The sequence below is a fragment of the Heliangelus exortis genome, chromosome 1, assembly GCF_036169615.1.
Source record: "Heliangelus exortis chromosome 1, bHelExo1.hap1, whole genome shotgun sequence".
Taxonomy (NCBI): domain Eukaryota; kingdom Metazoa; phylum Chordata; class Aves; order Apodiformes; family Trochilidae; genus Heliangelus; species Heliangelus exortis.
Genome location: NC_092422.1, coordinates 155,869,721 through 155,886,487, shown reverse-complemented (window position 1 = coordinate 155,886,487; position 16,767 = coordinate 155,869,721). Strand labels below are relative to the sequence as shown.

Sequence of the window (16,767 nt, the reverse complement as noted above, 5' to 3'; positions counted from 1 at the left end):
GCAGACAGCTTTATCAAAAGACCTTCCAAATAATGAAAGGGCAATTTCAGGTACATCTTGGGTTTTGAGATAAGAGAACATCTGGGAGTCAGTATATGGGCTGGCCAGCAGATAAGCAGGCTGAGACAAACATCATTTTTATGCACTATAGAACTGAGCCTCCCTTAGACAAATGGAAAGGTTCAGGGAGATTCAACACACAACTGTTTCAGCCCATCTAACCAGCACCCTTCATGCTGCTGTCACTGCTAGCAGAGCACTGCTCTGGCCCCAGTCCCTGCTCCCAGCAGGTTTCTGGAGCAGTCTCGCTGCTCAGCATGGCCCTTGGCTCTCACACCTTGTCACCTACTCCGTGATATTTTCCAGATATCTCAACCTGGAAGATACTGCCTTTACTAACCTTAGAGGGCCAGATGTAATCACAAAAGAGAACACAGCCAGGCTCCATGGTTATCACTTGTCAAACCTGGTCAGCATCAACTCTGCCTTTCAAAAACAGGAGGAACAGAGAACTGGGCGATTTGTTGTGAGGAGAGATGAAAAGATGACAACGGCTGGTTTTCCATTCAAGACCTTAAAAGTTCCCAGCACTTCCTGACAGCAGTTTGATGCCCAGGGTGGAAAAAAAAAAGCCCAGTTCAAGCCTCTCTGGGCAAGAGCCATACCCATACCCATGCAGTCACCTCCTGCTCTGGGGGTGCCCCAGTTGGTCCCAAGGGAAGACACACGACTGCTGGTGTCCTGCACACCCCATGGCACAACACATCTTTCACCTGAAGCAGCAAAGTAGTTTCCCTTAAATGTCAACTCACACCATTTAATTTTGCAATCAAGGATCACTACCTGTCATAATAATCACACTTGTTTCCCAAATGCAACCCAAATCCTGGAGTCACATTACTTTAGACATGAACTATGCCAAGAAAGCTGTAAGAAAGGGAGTGACAAGAAGTTCAGCTGTCATGTATGGCTTGCAGGATATGGGGATACAGGCAGTTTAACATGGAAGTTGCAAATTTAATATCTCAAAAGTAAACAAACAAACAAAACACTCTATATTCCCTTATGTTATTTCAAAATGGAATTTCTCAGTTATACAAACCAAACCACAGCAGCTAGTAACCAAGTTCACTATGGGGAAATGTACTGGCTAAAGTACCCATTGCAGTACCCCTGTCTCCTGCTTCCCTCTGGCCTTGATCTTTAAAGTCATCTTATGGCTGTCATCTTCCACTTCTTTCCTTTTGTTCAAGATCATGTCCCCTCTCCCACCATCCTTTTCCTTCTCCTGATACTTTCCTGCTACCATGATGTTTGTGACTTGTGATCAACCCATACTACATAACAGCTTCTCCTTTCTCTTTGCTGCTTGCAAACAGCTAGGAGAAAGCATGGGGAAAAAAAAATCCCCAAAACCCCTGCCTTTAGTTCTCATGCTTGGACAACTGCAGCCACAAACAGGTGATGGCAGGAAAAGTTCTCTTCAGCACTGTGACTACTGGGTTGGACCCTTGGGAGATGCTGTTCCATGGTGCAGCTGCACATGGGGCCAGGCACAGCATCCAACTCTCAAGGCTCTGCTAAACAGAAGGACATGAAATTCTTCTCACAGCTGACAAGTTACCCAAGTTTTGGTGAATTTGCATTGTGGAGAAAAGGAGAAGGAAGAAGTATACAGATGGTTGGGTAGCGCCCAGATTCAAATACCTAAGTTAGACAAAGAGTGTTGCTAATGTATTGCAAAAAAATTACTTGGTAAGAATATCAGCATGATCTGAACAACTTGAACACACTCTTGGAAGTACTCACCACCTGTGGATACAAGACCTCAAAAAAAATTACAAAAAATAAACTAAAAAAAAACCCAAAACCAAACAACAGCTGGAGGCAAACATCCAGCTTCCTACATGCTGAGCTGCTGACATTTCTTCTAAGCAGCTGAAATCAATGTTTAGTGAGAGAAGTTGTCAGATGACAAATGAGAGGCACAAAGACCCCCACCACAAGTGCTTCTTGCCCTGCAAGTAAAGCGTGAAAGCCTGCATACCAGCTATTCTGCTCTTAATGCTGCTAAGTCCAGGTCCCAACCCAGCCCTGAGGGCCCCCCAAACCCCACAAGGGCAAAACATCCAGATTCATGAAACACCACATTCACCTCCTCAACAAGTCAGCTGTCAAGTAATCAGCAATTTGGACATCACGAGAAGCACTGAATGAAACTGGAACCCTGTGAGCATGCCCTGGCTGAGGACAGCTCTGCTCAACGCGTACAAAAGAGGTATCAGCTACATAAGAGATTGAGAGGAAAAGAAAAAAATTACTGGCTATGATACCTTGGTGCTGCTGTCCATCGTTGAGAAGTGTCATCTGAGACATTAGGATATTTGTTCCACTCATCAGAAAAAGAAAACTAAATATAGTCGTAGAGTTAAATCTTGAACCCCTAAAAAAGGCTCAGCAAAGTTTTGCATCCCCAGATAGAGCACGTGGTTGAAGACAGCTGCCTTCTCCACTGCTTTTGGCAGCAGGGCATGCCTGATGTTGGTTACTAATTGAAATACATAAAATTTTTGGGGAAAAGATTATACAAAGTGAACAAAAGAATATGCAGAATAAACACAGAGCTTTATATAACAGCGAAACAACAAGAATTAGAGAAAAACACATCCCAATTAGAGAAAAGGACATCCCAAGTAGTCAACAGCCTGTCCTTGCAACAGGTCTGCAAAACAGATTAAAAGGAAGGATGGGAGTACATCCCACAGTTTATTTTGGTTATAGCCTTGAGCTCTAGGCAGAAAACACTGAGTAGTAGGATTCACTGTATCAACATACATTAACATGAACAGTTTAATATACTGTTTTGCATACTAAAATACCCACCCCATAAGCTAGAGGGTCCCACAGTAACAAAAAGTCCCCTACCCTTGGAGCATACGTGGTCAAATTTTTAAGCACTGCCACTTTAAATGAAAATAAGGAACTAGTTAACATGTCATAGATGTGAATGATGGAATATAATTAGAGATAAAGTTATTTTTCACGTTTCTGTGTAAAAAACTATCACTCGTGTTTCAGGAATTTAAGCTTGGTTTGTGGAAAACCACCCTGCTCCCTTTTCTGTGCAGAACTGGAAATTAAACACCTCAGCTCAGTCTGTGGACTGGCTTTCTGCACATCAGGTGACAGTCCCTGCTTTCAGGACAACATGCCCAGAATCAAGTTGTGCTAAGTCATGCAAGACTTTCATCAGAAAGTTTATCAAACACCTGGCATCTGAGGCCAGCCAGAAGGCAGCCTCTGAGAACCTGCAGAGAAGTAGCCACAGGATTTCCCAAAAACAGTGTCCTTGGGCATGGCAGGGAAGGTTGGAGCTAGATGACCTGTAAGCTCCTTTCCAAGCCAAACCATTTTGTAATTCCTTGAAATTCTTCATGTGAATTCCATGCTCATCAGCACCATACCACTTTTCACCATGCAAATTATCTAAAACTGACTATGCTGTTTTAATGCTGCTCAGTGCTCTGAAACATCTATGTAAAAAGCCAGAATTCCTGAAAACAAACAAACAAAGCATTTTAGCTAACTTTGAACAAATAGTCAACAATATTGTTACCATGACTTCCCTTGCAACAGAGTTTGTAGTTCCATAGTTCACTTTTTATGGCACTCACCTCTTCTATATGGTGTGCAACACATTGAGGGTTTTGTCAGTTAATTAAGCATCTGTAAATCAAGCCATATAGCCTAATGCAGTTCTATAAAATTATTTCTGAAAATGAAGTAATCCCAGACACCACTCTGAGCCAACAACTTCCACAACAGCCCATGAGAGGAAAAAATTCCTAGGGTGGCTTGTGGTGTGTGAGACAAGAATAATTATACATGCCACGTGTTAATAGAGTCCCCATTTGGGATGGCTCACTTTTCCCATCTCAGTGCCAGATGGAAAACAAGATGGGGAAAAAACATTTCCAAATGCTACAGAAAAGGTTTCCCTTGCTTCTGGTTCAAGGCAGAAGAGGAGGAAAGGAGCAGAGAGATCCCTCAGCTGGTAGTGAGTGACACCCTTCCCAAGAACCTTAACCCAATCTACACACTGCTTCACCTTTTCAAACTCCAGACAATTCCTCATCAATTGATGAAGAGACAACCACATCAGTAAGCCAGATGCCTCCTTTCTTTTGTTGTTACCAGAATTCAACTTTTTTTTTTTTTCTTTTTTTTTAATTTCCCTTTTTCCTCTCTCCTTTAGTTTAAACAAGGAAGAGATGTGATGCTGTTGTAGTACAAGTCAGGGAGACAGGAACTCAAGTTGATTTTGTTTCTCCTTTCATGGCCTAAGGTCACCTGACTTCTTGTTCACTTTCTCTATCTGTAAAACATAGCAAATAGTAACTACATAATGTTAGAGAAATTATTCAATTCATAGCCCTATAGTTCTTTGAAGATGCAAACAAAGTGCCAAGCATTATTACTAGATGATGAAATGATAGATTTTCTCCCTCAAGCTATATAGGGGAAGAAAAAAGCCATGCAAACAGCCAACTGTATTCCTAATGAGATGCAATACTCAGAAAGTGGGACATCTTAAAACAGATTGGACAATTTTCTTCCAGCTCACAAAGATTATTCCCAATACATAAACCTCACAGGATTATAAATGCAAGAAAAGAAGTTTATGATTTGACCAGGTTTCTGCAGACAAAATAGGACTGTCTAAATAAACAGGGAATATGCACATTCTCAGTTTTGAAGAGAACAAAATTAATTTCTTGAAGAAGTAAGGGAAAACATAAAATTAGGGGCATGAATTTATGTTTTCTGAATATAAACCAAATATCATGCCTGGGAAAGTCAATTAAATAAAAAGGACTGGGTGGGAGGAAAGCAGAGAAATGCAGCATGCAACAGAGAGGTCATGTGCCTGATAAGCAGGGCAGTGTGCTAACTATTTATGGATAAATACAATTCCCTCTCTCTCTACAGAGATTTATGCATATTAGACAGCCACCATTAGTACTGTGGGTGAGGACATTGTTACATTGACATTACCTAAAATCACATAAAATGTGAAGAGCAAAAGCGCAATAACATACTGCTTTCTGCAAGCAGCAATATTGCCTCTCAGAAGGAAGGAAGGAAAAAACAACCAGAAAAATCCTGCTTCTTTCCACCCCCACCACTGTCAGAGCGGTACTCTCTTTCCTCATCTCCTCTAGCTCAAGTATCATCGCTCAGCTGACAGGCTTACCTGTGGCAGGGGATGTCATTCATGCAAGAGGAATGTTAACTCAAAACTTTAAAAAAATTTATCAGTTTATTCTTAATGAAGCCAGCAGTTAATCAGATTAAAACTGACCTTTGATATGACCCAAGTCATTTAATACCCTAACACTGCTCCGACAACATACTGTGTTATGGCAGGGGGGGAGATCTGGGCAAGGGGAAGGCACCACATTTCCTACAGATGAGTGTTACCTTGCACTGGACTCTCTGCTGTGCAGCAGTCTCAGGTAACAGGTTCATATGAAGGCAATACCCCCACTATACGGACCCCTGAAGGTGCAGCAGTGTAAGCTGTGCTGTGCTCCACTCCTGGTGCTGCCCTGACCCCCATCAGCCCCTGCCCCACACACCACAAGCCCTCTGCTCCAGCAGCCAGGCAGGAAAGACGCTGGAGGTGGCATGGGGACCTCCTGCACCCCAACAGCAGGCAGTGTTACACCTCCCATAAATGAGCAGAGCAGCCACAGGCACTGGGGTAATGTTTAAAATCATTACTATTTTGAGCACATTTCTGTTTAGCACAGCTATTAAAAGCCCAAAGAGAGCTGTGTGTGGGCTGGACCCTGCAGGACAAATCAAGTGCTAATAAACACAGTAGTAAGATGTACACAGAAGCAGCCTTGCACTGTTTCCGCTCCCATCTTCAACGTGGGACATTGAGGGGGAAAAAAAAACCAAAAGAAACCAACACCCCCCCCCCCAAGTACTAATTGTTGTCTTTTGCACACAGGCATGGTAACAGGGTGGATTGGACATTGCTATTTCAGTGCTGCATGTGCTCACCCTGTCTCAGCTTTGGACACCCAGACAATCTGCCGCCACTGAGTGAAGTCTTTAACTCAAAGCAGTCCCAAGAGCTGGCAGAGCAAGGTGAAGATGTACTGAAAACCAGAGTGGATTTTGCTAGGGAAGAGCAGCAGCCACTGGAAGTATGTGACTGAATCAGGCTACACGGACCCAGCAAGGTTTCTGTCTCTTCACTGCACCACATGAAAGCAGCTCTCTCTGCTAAGGCTTATTTTAAAAGCTTTCTTTAGTTTTTCTAAATTACTTAAACATGCTGCCTTGCTGTGGCCCACAGCTGGACTGTCAATACCATGTTTAACATAGAGTTTGCTAGAGAGGGAACAAAAGGCCGGGAATTAGTGCTTCTATGGCTTAATAGAGGCAGCAGGAGGGGCACCAAAACTCCACTCAAAACACACCATGCAGCTTGTTCTGTGTGGCAAGATCAGAGCTCAGACACCTAGGCTGAGCTTGGGGGCAATACAAGAGAAAGCTCCTCACCATGGTTGGGAGAAGCAGACAGAATAGAACACAGCCCATTGCTCCTGTCATCAGTGAGTCAGGCACAGGGATTTCTTGCCATCTTGCTACAAGAGGCTCTTACTTATTTGCTTAATGATTAAAGCAAGCAGCAGCAAGAGAAATCAGCTCCAGCCTTCCAGACCGATTGCTGAGGACAACAGGTCTCACCCTTCACAGAGTGCCTTCAAATACCAGAAACATGCCAGAAATGGAGCTACAGGAATGGAGAAAGGAGGACTAAGCACCTACTGCTGCAGAGGATGGGGATGGACACACACCCCTTCCCTGGAACAGCAGCACAAGTGACAGGGGAAACAAAGGAGATGTGGGGCTCAGAACTTCTGCTGCTCCTAGACAGGGGAAATCAGCACAGCACCTGGAGAGCAAAGAAGTGGAGATTCTCACTGCAGACAAGATGTTTGCACAGTGATGCCAGCAGATTGAAAGTCTCCAAACACATCCAGCAGAACATGGCTGCCAGCCAACATCAGACCTTTAATGATGTTTTTACAGCCATGACCAAATCCAGCTGGAGTGCAAGGCCATCTGGAGTGTAAGCCCAGCAACTCTGATAAGCAGCAATAAAACTGAGGAAATGTGACCAGGCTAGGACACAACAGGTGATAACTGCTCCTGGAGCCAGCAGATCTCATATTAAAACCCCAGGGAATAAAAACATTTGGCATTGGCATTTAGGGCTCCTAACAAACAAGGAGCAACACCCACTTCTTCTCAGATCCAGTGCAAGACTTCAGGCAGCCTGTGAGTCCCAGAGAGAGCTATGATTTAGACAGACACAGTGATATAGTGTGGGAAGGCTTGGAGATGCAAGAAGAGGTGCTCCAAAGACCGTGGAGAGCAAAAGTGAGTAAAAGAAGGGAAGAACTTTTCAAATGAGACATCAGCCCTGGCATACTGTGAGTCTGCAGCACACCTAAGGATACAGGGCAGTATTAGGAAGCAGCAAAGACCAAAACCAGGAGAGCCCCAATCCACACCAGTGGTCCAGGCAAATGAGGAGGTACTTTCCATCTTCTCCAAAGCCCAGTGACTGCTAGCAAACCTGTGGGTGCAAGACAAGCATCCCCTTGGAACAGCAGCCATGGTTGACTGTACTAGCTGCCCCTGGCATGGTGCAGGGACCATCAGGATGTGCTGGGGCACAAGGAGAGGGATCCAGCCCATCTGCCATAGAAAGCACAGACAAAAAGGCAACAAGTCACAGCTGGACTGGGCAGACAGCCTTATAAAGCATGAAGGCAGAAGTTGAGAAGTACAGCTGTGGGACAGAAGCTGAGAGCTGACACAGGTAGACTTTCAGGTGCCCTGGACAGTTGAACAAATCAAGTGACCAGAAGTACCTTATGTACCTGCATCACAGGAAGGAAGGTGTTCTGGCTTCTCCCGCTGGCTTGCACACAGCACCTCAGAGAGGATGGTACAAATTGTGCACTCATCCTGTGATAAGGCAAGGATGAGTGGTTCAGAGATGAGAGCAGCTGAAGGGCAACAAGTTAGTAGCTGCTGGTCTTGGCAAGTGGTTGCACAGAGGATGAAATTGTGCAGTAGCAAGAGTCAGAGAGACCCAGCAAGGAGCTGAGACCTCAGCGGTGGTGTTACAGGGCAGGCACAGCCCAGATGCCCCGGGGCACATTGCTGAGGTACAGATGCAGCAATATGACAGAGCTCTCCAGTTGGAATTGAGGATGCTAAATCATGCTAGATAGTACCGTAATATCCAAAGCAAAGTCAAAGAGGGGTAACCATTCCTGAAACAAGATTGCCAGTTCTGACATGCACTAGCCTACTTCGATCAAATCAGTCTAGACAGAATGCAAAGTGACACTCCTCGAAGTCAACCAAACTGGGCCATTTCCAAGGGAGGTAATGCAACAGATAGGCTATTTTGAAGAACATGTTTTCACGTAAACCTGCCTCACTAATCTGAAAACTCTTAGCAGTTTTTCTGCACATTGCCATTGACCTGCCAAGTCAGAATAACTCTGTATGCCCAGCGCAGGTGCATCAGGCAGGCAGGGCAAGTCCAGAGCAGTGGCACTGCTTGAACCCATCAGAATAGCTCTAGTGGTCATTTCTGTTTTATTTCTTGGATAATCAAAATATACTTCATTACTCTGCCACAGTCCATTTGTTAACTCCAAAGCCATTGTCTTTAGCATGTGGAAAGCCTCCCTAAATCTAAACAGCAATTCAGACTGTGTTTAGTGATAAGTATCCTTTAAAAGATACCAAGTAAATGCATACCTATACAAGCAGAAGCAGCATGACATCCTTCTACAACTTCTACATATACAACACTATATGTAGCATAAGTTTAATGACATTTGAAATAAAATCTTAAAGGAGCTGTTGTGAAAAGGTATCAAACAAAAAAAAAAAAAAAACAAAACCAAAAAAACCCAACAGATATGTAGATATCAGCAATGCACTGGGTTAGATTACTCACCCACAGGAACAGACTTAATGTTGATTTCCACTGTCACTCTTGAGCAAGTTCCACTGACCCATATAAAACTTCTGACACTGGAAAGAGAAAAATAAATACTTTAATTAATCAGTGCAAAGTCTGAGGCAACTTAACAATCACATCTTCAAAAAGTTACCATCAAGTGACACAGGATACAGGAAGCACAGTGGATGACTTACATAACAGCATTTTTAAAAAATCCAGTACCAAGAGATTAAAGGATGACAACTGATGTACAAACAGGAAGGAAACAAGCTTGTTTATTCCAAATAATTCCCAGCATTATTATTTCTCAGTATTTCTACATTACACAGCTGTCCTGTGCCTGCCCTCCACCTCCCTGGCTGATCACACATGTATAACATGAAATGAAGGAGAATGATGCCTTGCGAAGCTTCCTTCTTATTACTGAAACCCACAAAAATCCCAAGCAAGCACCCTACAGCACTGAGTATCTAGAGATCAGAGCATGAAGTGAAGTCAGAGCAGACCATAGCACTGAACCAACCTTACAGCTTGTTCCCAAGAGCTGTTCCTGAGTCTCTTTACTATGACAATTTTGAGAAATCAAAGATGTTCTCTGTTACTGTGGCTTGACCAAAAGTTCTAGTCACAGATACCCACAGATTGTGGTCAAAGAAGAGCTGTTTGGTGTGGGAAACTTGACAAAATTGTTCCAGGAGAAGGCTTTGGGTTAACTTTGAATTTGAAATTAAAAGGGCAAGTGTGGGTAATAAAACTCTGGACCAATAACAAGAAACTTCTCAGCCTAGGTAATTACTTGAGCTCCCATTAGGAGACACTTAAGAATCAGTAAATCATGTGTGAGTGCTCAGTGAAATAGATAGTAACAGGATTGAAACAATGAGGAACACTCCACTGTAGCCCTCACCTGCAACCCTGTGCCAGCATGCTAAGGTGCTGCTCCTCTCTGAACAAAAATCATACCTAGAGCAAGAACAGATCCTACCCAGTCAGAAGTAGTTTAGGACAAGTGAACAATACAGCCAGAAAGCAAAGAATTGGCTGAAAAAAAACCTGTAGGGCTCAAGAGAGACAGACTAACTAGTTGCTGACATGGGACAACAAAGATTAACTGCAAATATCCAGAAAGTATAAACTAGAAACAAGAGAATTCAGCCTTTGCTGGGGAAAAAAAAATAAAAAATAATTTCCAGGTCTAGATCCTAAGAAGCTATGAAAGATGGTCTTGGGGCACACAAATTATTGGGTATTGGGTGCTCATTGCTCCTCAATCAGTTTTTTAGACTAGATTGAACGAAACCACCACAGAACACAAACAAGAGAGACATATGAATCTCTACAAGCAGACTCCATCACAGGACTGGGGCTTCAGGCTATTGCAACAGAATAATTCTGTGCTGAGTCCTGTACAACATAGGAAAAAAACATCTGTCAGATGGAAAAAGAGCCAAAACATGGTAGGCAGGGGAAAAAAATACTTGAGGTTTCTATGAAGGGTACTGTGGAATATCATGTATGAAACTACGAAGTCAGGGGAAAAAAAGTTTGTTAGCACTATTATTTTAAGCCTGCTTAAAGTAATACCAAGGGTTGAAATAGAAAACCTATAATTAGGCAGAGTTTCTCCCCTTCCTTCCAAACACTCAACTCCAGCTGAGCCCGAGAGGCTCACAAATCGACGTGATCTTTGGGATTCCCACTGCCCAGGCTGCCAGGACCCAGAGGCAGCAGCTGGGCAGCGGGAAAGGAGATGCAGAGTGCAGTGGTTGAGTGATTTTCATGCTGTGCCCTGCTGGGGCAGGAAGCCTGGCTGGCCAGCTGGCCATCCACATGCTGTCACAGCTGGGCTGCCCCACTTGACACCCCCTTCACAGGCAGTCAACAGTCCTGCCCAAATTTGTTCATTGTCTTATTCACTGCAAGAAAATCTCTGCAGCTTTTTGGAATGAAAATCTGTCCCAGCCCTGCCAGGTCTGTCTCCCTCCACTGAGAGAGCTTTCAAGGATGGGAGAGAGATGCTCCCCACGGATGCTGATCTCCCATTGATTTGCTCTTCCCAGGGCGGGGCGCCGGCAGCACCACAGCTATTCCCGAGCCTCCCTACCACGACTATTTTGGTAAATCAAAGATGCTCTTTGTTACTGTGGTTTGACAGAAAGTTTAGTCATTTCCTTCTCAACAGAGTCAGAGTTACACACACACAGCCCACACCTCAGACAGGCTGCACAGCTGCTCGCTACCCAGTGAGGAAGGGAACACTTGTATGCATTTCTTGAAAGTGAACTGCCTTAAGACTCTTCCTTGTGAGCTGTCACAAGGATTCAGTTTGTTTCTAGGCTGCTAGGGAAGTAGTCTACATTTCCCACCCCTCTGCTTCCTTCCTTCCTCAAACTCAGTTTAATTTTTACTAAAAAACTTTCCCAGAAATCTCAGGCTCCCTCTAATCCTACAGCTAAGGAAACCTCTCTCGCACTGAAGACTGTTTTCAAATAATTCCTACAGGGAATGATGTGATTTTCATCCCAGTATTTCTCCTGGATGAATGAGGCACAAGACACAAAGATTCAAGGAGCTTTACCCTGCGACCACTAGAATGTCAAGAAGGCTGTGAGCCCCCAGGGGGAAGTCTGGAGCCCAGAGATGTTGGGTGAAAGCTGGTACTTGTTGGACTTCTGGGAAAGGGTGGAGTTTTTCTGGTTTAGCTGGAAGGTTAAATTATCATCCAAGAATGGCAACCAAGGGAATAGCTGCTCTTAAATCACTTATTATAAATGTACCATAACGCCCCAATCAGAGGGCACAGAGGCATCCAGAAACCTGGGGGATGGGAGTTCTCCAGCCTCAACAGCAAGAGCTAAGTTCTCCAAGTTCAATTTCAGTATCCAAAAACACTAAACTCCCAGAAAGCAACACTTGTAATCATCAGCCAGTCTTTGGGAATTATCATTCACAAAGTGTGAGACTAGGCAAACCAGGTGAGATAAAAGCTAATTGTCTGTTTGCTTTCATATAGAGAACATCACAAAATATAGAAGCCTTTCCAGTATTCCCAGGAAACAAAACAAACCCAAAAACAAACAAACAAACAAAAAAAGAACAAAAAAGGGTGCTGCAATGCAAACAAAGAAAAACATAAGCAGAGACGTACACAAGATGAATTTTTTTGTCCTTTTTTCAGAATATAACTTCTTAACCAGAACCAAAACACAAATTCTAATCCTACAGACTTGCATGTTCAGCAATAATATTCAACCTGGCCAATCAAAGCTTTTCTACAATAGCCACCCATTTCTTTTTCAAATTCAAGAAGCACAATTGCATGCAATTATGTGATGTGTGGATTTTAACAGGACACAACCCTATGCCTAAAGACCTGAAAAATTCACAGGTTGCACAACATTAGGGGCAGGGCTTTACAAGAAAGCTGCAGCACTATTTCCTTGCTTTGTGCCTAGAAGAAGCTTTGTTTCAGAAACATTTTGGACAAATGCAAGAGTACCAGAGGCAAATAATCTTGTTTGTGTCTGGTTTTTACTAGATAAAAAAAAAATACAGATCTGCTTTGCCTTACCATTTCTGATCAAGGAAAGAAGGGCTTTGAGTTACAAGCTCTGAAGGAGCCCCTCTTCTCTACTAAAAGGTAAAAAATTACTGTAACATTGGACCCAAGTTGTCACAGCCCAATTAAAAAAATTCCTCCTTCTCACACTCTTGCTTCATGTCTGTGTGTGTTTCGTTAAAAAGTTACTCATGACATTTTTCCTACAGTTTCAAAAGAAAATGGGGTGATACATTCCACAGGCAACAGGGCTCAAGTAAGTTTGTGTTTAAATACCTTCCATCACCCCCTCTGTCCCTATGGCACTCCATGAGCTACCCATAAGCTTTCTACACACACATACACACACACCTGAATCCAACAGGAGAGTCAGCCCTGCTCCATTGCCAGGATTTGTACTTGAACCATCTACACCTTGAGGAACTTTCATGAGCCATGGCAAAGGTTGAGATAAGATGCTCTGCCTTGCAGTGGCAGTGGACACTGCCCATAATGCTGACAGCTTGAAGCAGGCATGGTTACTGCTCCAGGAAACATCTGACAGTGGCTGGTGCTTCCCCAGCAGTCAGCAGCTCCACAAACATCCTGACCTCTCATCCCTTCACAAGTGGGGTTGCAAAAGTACCTGCTTTCTCAAGGTAGTATTGCTTGGATCCCTTCTGACAGCCACCCCTTTCCGCAGGTTGTTTGCCAGGAGCAGAGGTGGAAAGAAACCTCTGCCAAGCAGCCCTCTGCCTACTCCTTATCTGCCACACACCCCTCTGCAAAACAAAACATGAGCAAGTGCTCAGCTTCTTCCAGGCACCCTCCATCCAAGAGACCTCCTTCCAAAAGCCCAGCACACCTGCAGGAGCTCAGCCAAGCCTCGGCTTCACGCAGGCGTAGACAGAGGCTCCCACGCAGACACAGCTCCTTCATGCCATGGCATGCACAGGACTCCTGCAATCTCATTTCCCAGATCTATAAGTATTAGAAGTTAACTTCTGCAAAACTCAGCCACACACGTTAAGCTTTTCCAAGAGTAATACTTAGCTCATCCTGGCCATTACAAAGATTTTTATTTCTTTTTCTTTTTTCTTCTTAAAGAAGACTCCTGCATTGAGAAGATTCCTGCTTGAGAAGCATATGTGATTCTTGTGAACTCTGGTTAAATCTGTGTTAATAGACCATTTTTCCTTTTATTTTTTTTCTCTTTAAAGAACGAATCAATAGCTACTAGATACAACTTGACTCAAAAATTTAAGATGGAAAATTAATAACTATATATTTCCAATCACCAATGCAGGCTGGAAAAGTGGGCGGAGGATTTAAAGCCAAGAAGCAAAGCAATGAATAAACACTTGAATTATATGGGGGACCTGATAATTTTCCATGGAAAAAGTCACTGACGCATATCCATTATTTTGGTATGCTAGTGGTAAAATTTTTTTGTAAAATGCCCTTGGGCAAAGGCTGGCTTGAACCTGAATGGAATAAATCAGGGCTGCAGCATGAGTAATTTCCCCACATTTGTATACATCACCTACTCACACCAAGTATCACTCACCAATACACTATCTCTCACATTTAAATCACCCTGTCCCTGGATACACTTATCAGCTCCTGCAGCTGCAGACCATGTAACAGCTCTTACTTAGGATGGGAGAGCCTGCTGTGCTTAGACAAACATGCACAGATGTTTTAGCCCTTATCTTTATTTTTCTTTTCTAGAAAGCTGCACATCTTTTGACACAGACAGAAAACACACAGCATCCACATGAACAAACCAGTGTGGTTTTGGATATTACTACACCCACAGCTGAAGCCCAAAACGATACTTGTCTGTCCTGCAAGTGCCACCCTTCATAAAAAAAAGTTCTGGTACAAAACTGGGGAGTCAGGCACACACAAAAACCCAAAGAAAAAGCTAAAGGGACCCAAGCAAAACTAACCACATCATTAACTTCAGTGACCCACTGATATTTCATGCAACATTTCCTACCACAAACAGTACATTCGAACAATGTACAATTACAAATGTCACTGAATCAACATATCAGCACTGGAGGACACAGACAACATAGCCAGTTGCCAGAGAAATACTTTCTGGAAGCATAAGAAAATATTACAAATAATCTCCTGAGTTGGAGAAGAATAACACCAGACAGACCATTTAATCAAGTGCTTGTGAGATTAGCCGCAATAACAAACAGCAGGAGGTTTAAACCAAAGGTTTCAAATCACTAACTGATCAGATTTTAAGTGAAATTAGGTATGATTTATGCAAGGAAAAAAATTATGACTAATCTATGACTAATTTTGTATTAATCACTTACTGAGACCATCTCAGAATTGGAGCACAAATCCACACATTTTGTCAGCTGGTACTTTGTTTTAATTCTAGAAGCCAAAGCAACAGGTTATATGCAGTTTAATGTCTGGGAAAATGCAGATGTCAATTGATGGAAAATATCAAAATGGCTGTAAAACAGTGAGGATGATTACTTTAGGAACTTAACTGAAGATTTCATGCCCCCAGCACCCATGTTGTGGAAGCAATGTTATAAGAAGACTGTGCAATCAGATACAAGAGATTTCAGTCTCCTAGAAAACATTTTCCATAGCATAAATCTGATGCTGCCAGATGCCAGTCCTGTCAGTATTCTGCCTCTTTTATAGTTATGTCAAGTTTGCTGACAACAAGGTGACTGAAGCCACTGCTCTTGTAAATCATGGCAAGCCAGAACAGCCATCTTCAGGCATCACTTCTGTCCTGGTGTAAATACCAAAAACCAGTTGGTGACTCAGGCAGCCCCGGTTCTAGAAGCCAAAAGGCTGCAAGAGTTTTATTACAGAAGACCACTTCTTTAGGGTGAGATGATCACAATGGGTGGTAACACTTATCACTAAACTAACATGAAAGGACTACCAAAGTGTTTTCTCTCTTACAGGCACCCATTTGGTCTTACTCTTCTACATTTGAAGAGCCAAGAAAAGCCTCCATGTGACTCTTGGCTGGAGGTTTATGGGGCACCCTCAGCCTGGACATGCTCCGTGAAATGCAAAAGGTGCTGCTCTATCAGTGCTGTCCATGTTAATCTGACTGGTGTTACCACACATTTGCCTCCATCTTTCTCCCCAGCTCGACTAGAAATAGGCACAAACCATTCCTTAAGAAAAGGGAATGGACTCACACATAAGGTTTTTCATAACATTTTCCAGGAAGATGCCTGCCCTTAAATTATCCTGAATTGTTATGGGCATCCTTCACTTTGAAGTTCAGTCACAGCAATACCTTGCCATTCCTAGAAGGAACTTCAATAGCTTCAACACCACAAAATTATAAAATCCTGTTAGTGAGGCACACACATCCAAATTCTCTGTTTCCAGAGCTGAGAAGTAAGGTGGAAGTTATGTAAACAGCAAAACCCAAAAGCAGATATGAGGCAAAGGAACAAAATACATCATTTTTATTGTTGTTGTTAAGAGGCTGCCAGAAGATTTGAGTTTAAAAAACCATGAGAAATCAAGATCAACATAACTAGATGCCTTGCTGACTTCACAAGTAAAAGTTCTATACATTTATGTTGCTCTTTCTCTGTACAGACACTTCAGTTGTTTCAGCCCTTTAAAGTCATTTACATTTAAAGTCATTTACATATTAAAGTAATTTAATATAAATGCTCACAATGGGATTCAACTGTCGTGTTTTCATATGCACTGCAAATAATCCTGAAAATATCCTTTCTACTAATCACATTGTTCCAGAAAGCTTTAAAACACATGATTGCAGTATCCAGCCCTCACCACGTATTTTTGGCCTGGATTCTAAAGGAAATTAAGTTTATGTGGTAGTGTTGTTTGTCAGTCTTCACCCTATTAAACTTTCAACTTGCTGGTTAATTTTGACCACATTTGGCAGAAGGCAGAGATCTGGATAGGTGTCACATTCTTACACCTTTGGCATAAATTAGTATGCAGGTAGTGGAGATCTATCAACATGAGCCTCCCAGGGAGACAAGATCTGCCAACTTTGTTGACTCCCATGTAGCCAACATGAGACACACTGGAGAGAAAGCTTAGAACAAGCCACAGAGCCAGGAGATGATGATCTGGAGTAAAAGAACAGACAAATTAAAAGGTCCAAAGAGAAGGATCA

General features: G+C 42.9%; 1 protein-coding gene across 10 annotated transcripts in view; it reads right to left on the bottom strand.

The window, feature by feature from the left end:
* PPFIBP1 (PPFIA binding protein 1) overlaps positions 1-16,767 on the bottom strand; it is a 113,243-nt gene that overhangs the window by 71,403 nt on the left and 25,073 nt on the right. For all 10 annotated transcript variants that reach the window (XM_071733220.1, XM_071733227.1, XM_071733219.1 and 7 more), the window contains exon 2: positions 9,065-9,141. The gene's annotated coding sequence lies outside the window, so the exon portion shown is untranslated. The remainder of the gene's footprint in view (positions 1-9,064; positions 9,142-16,767) is intronic.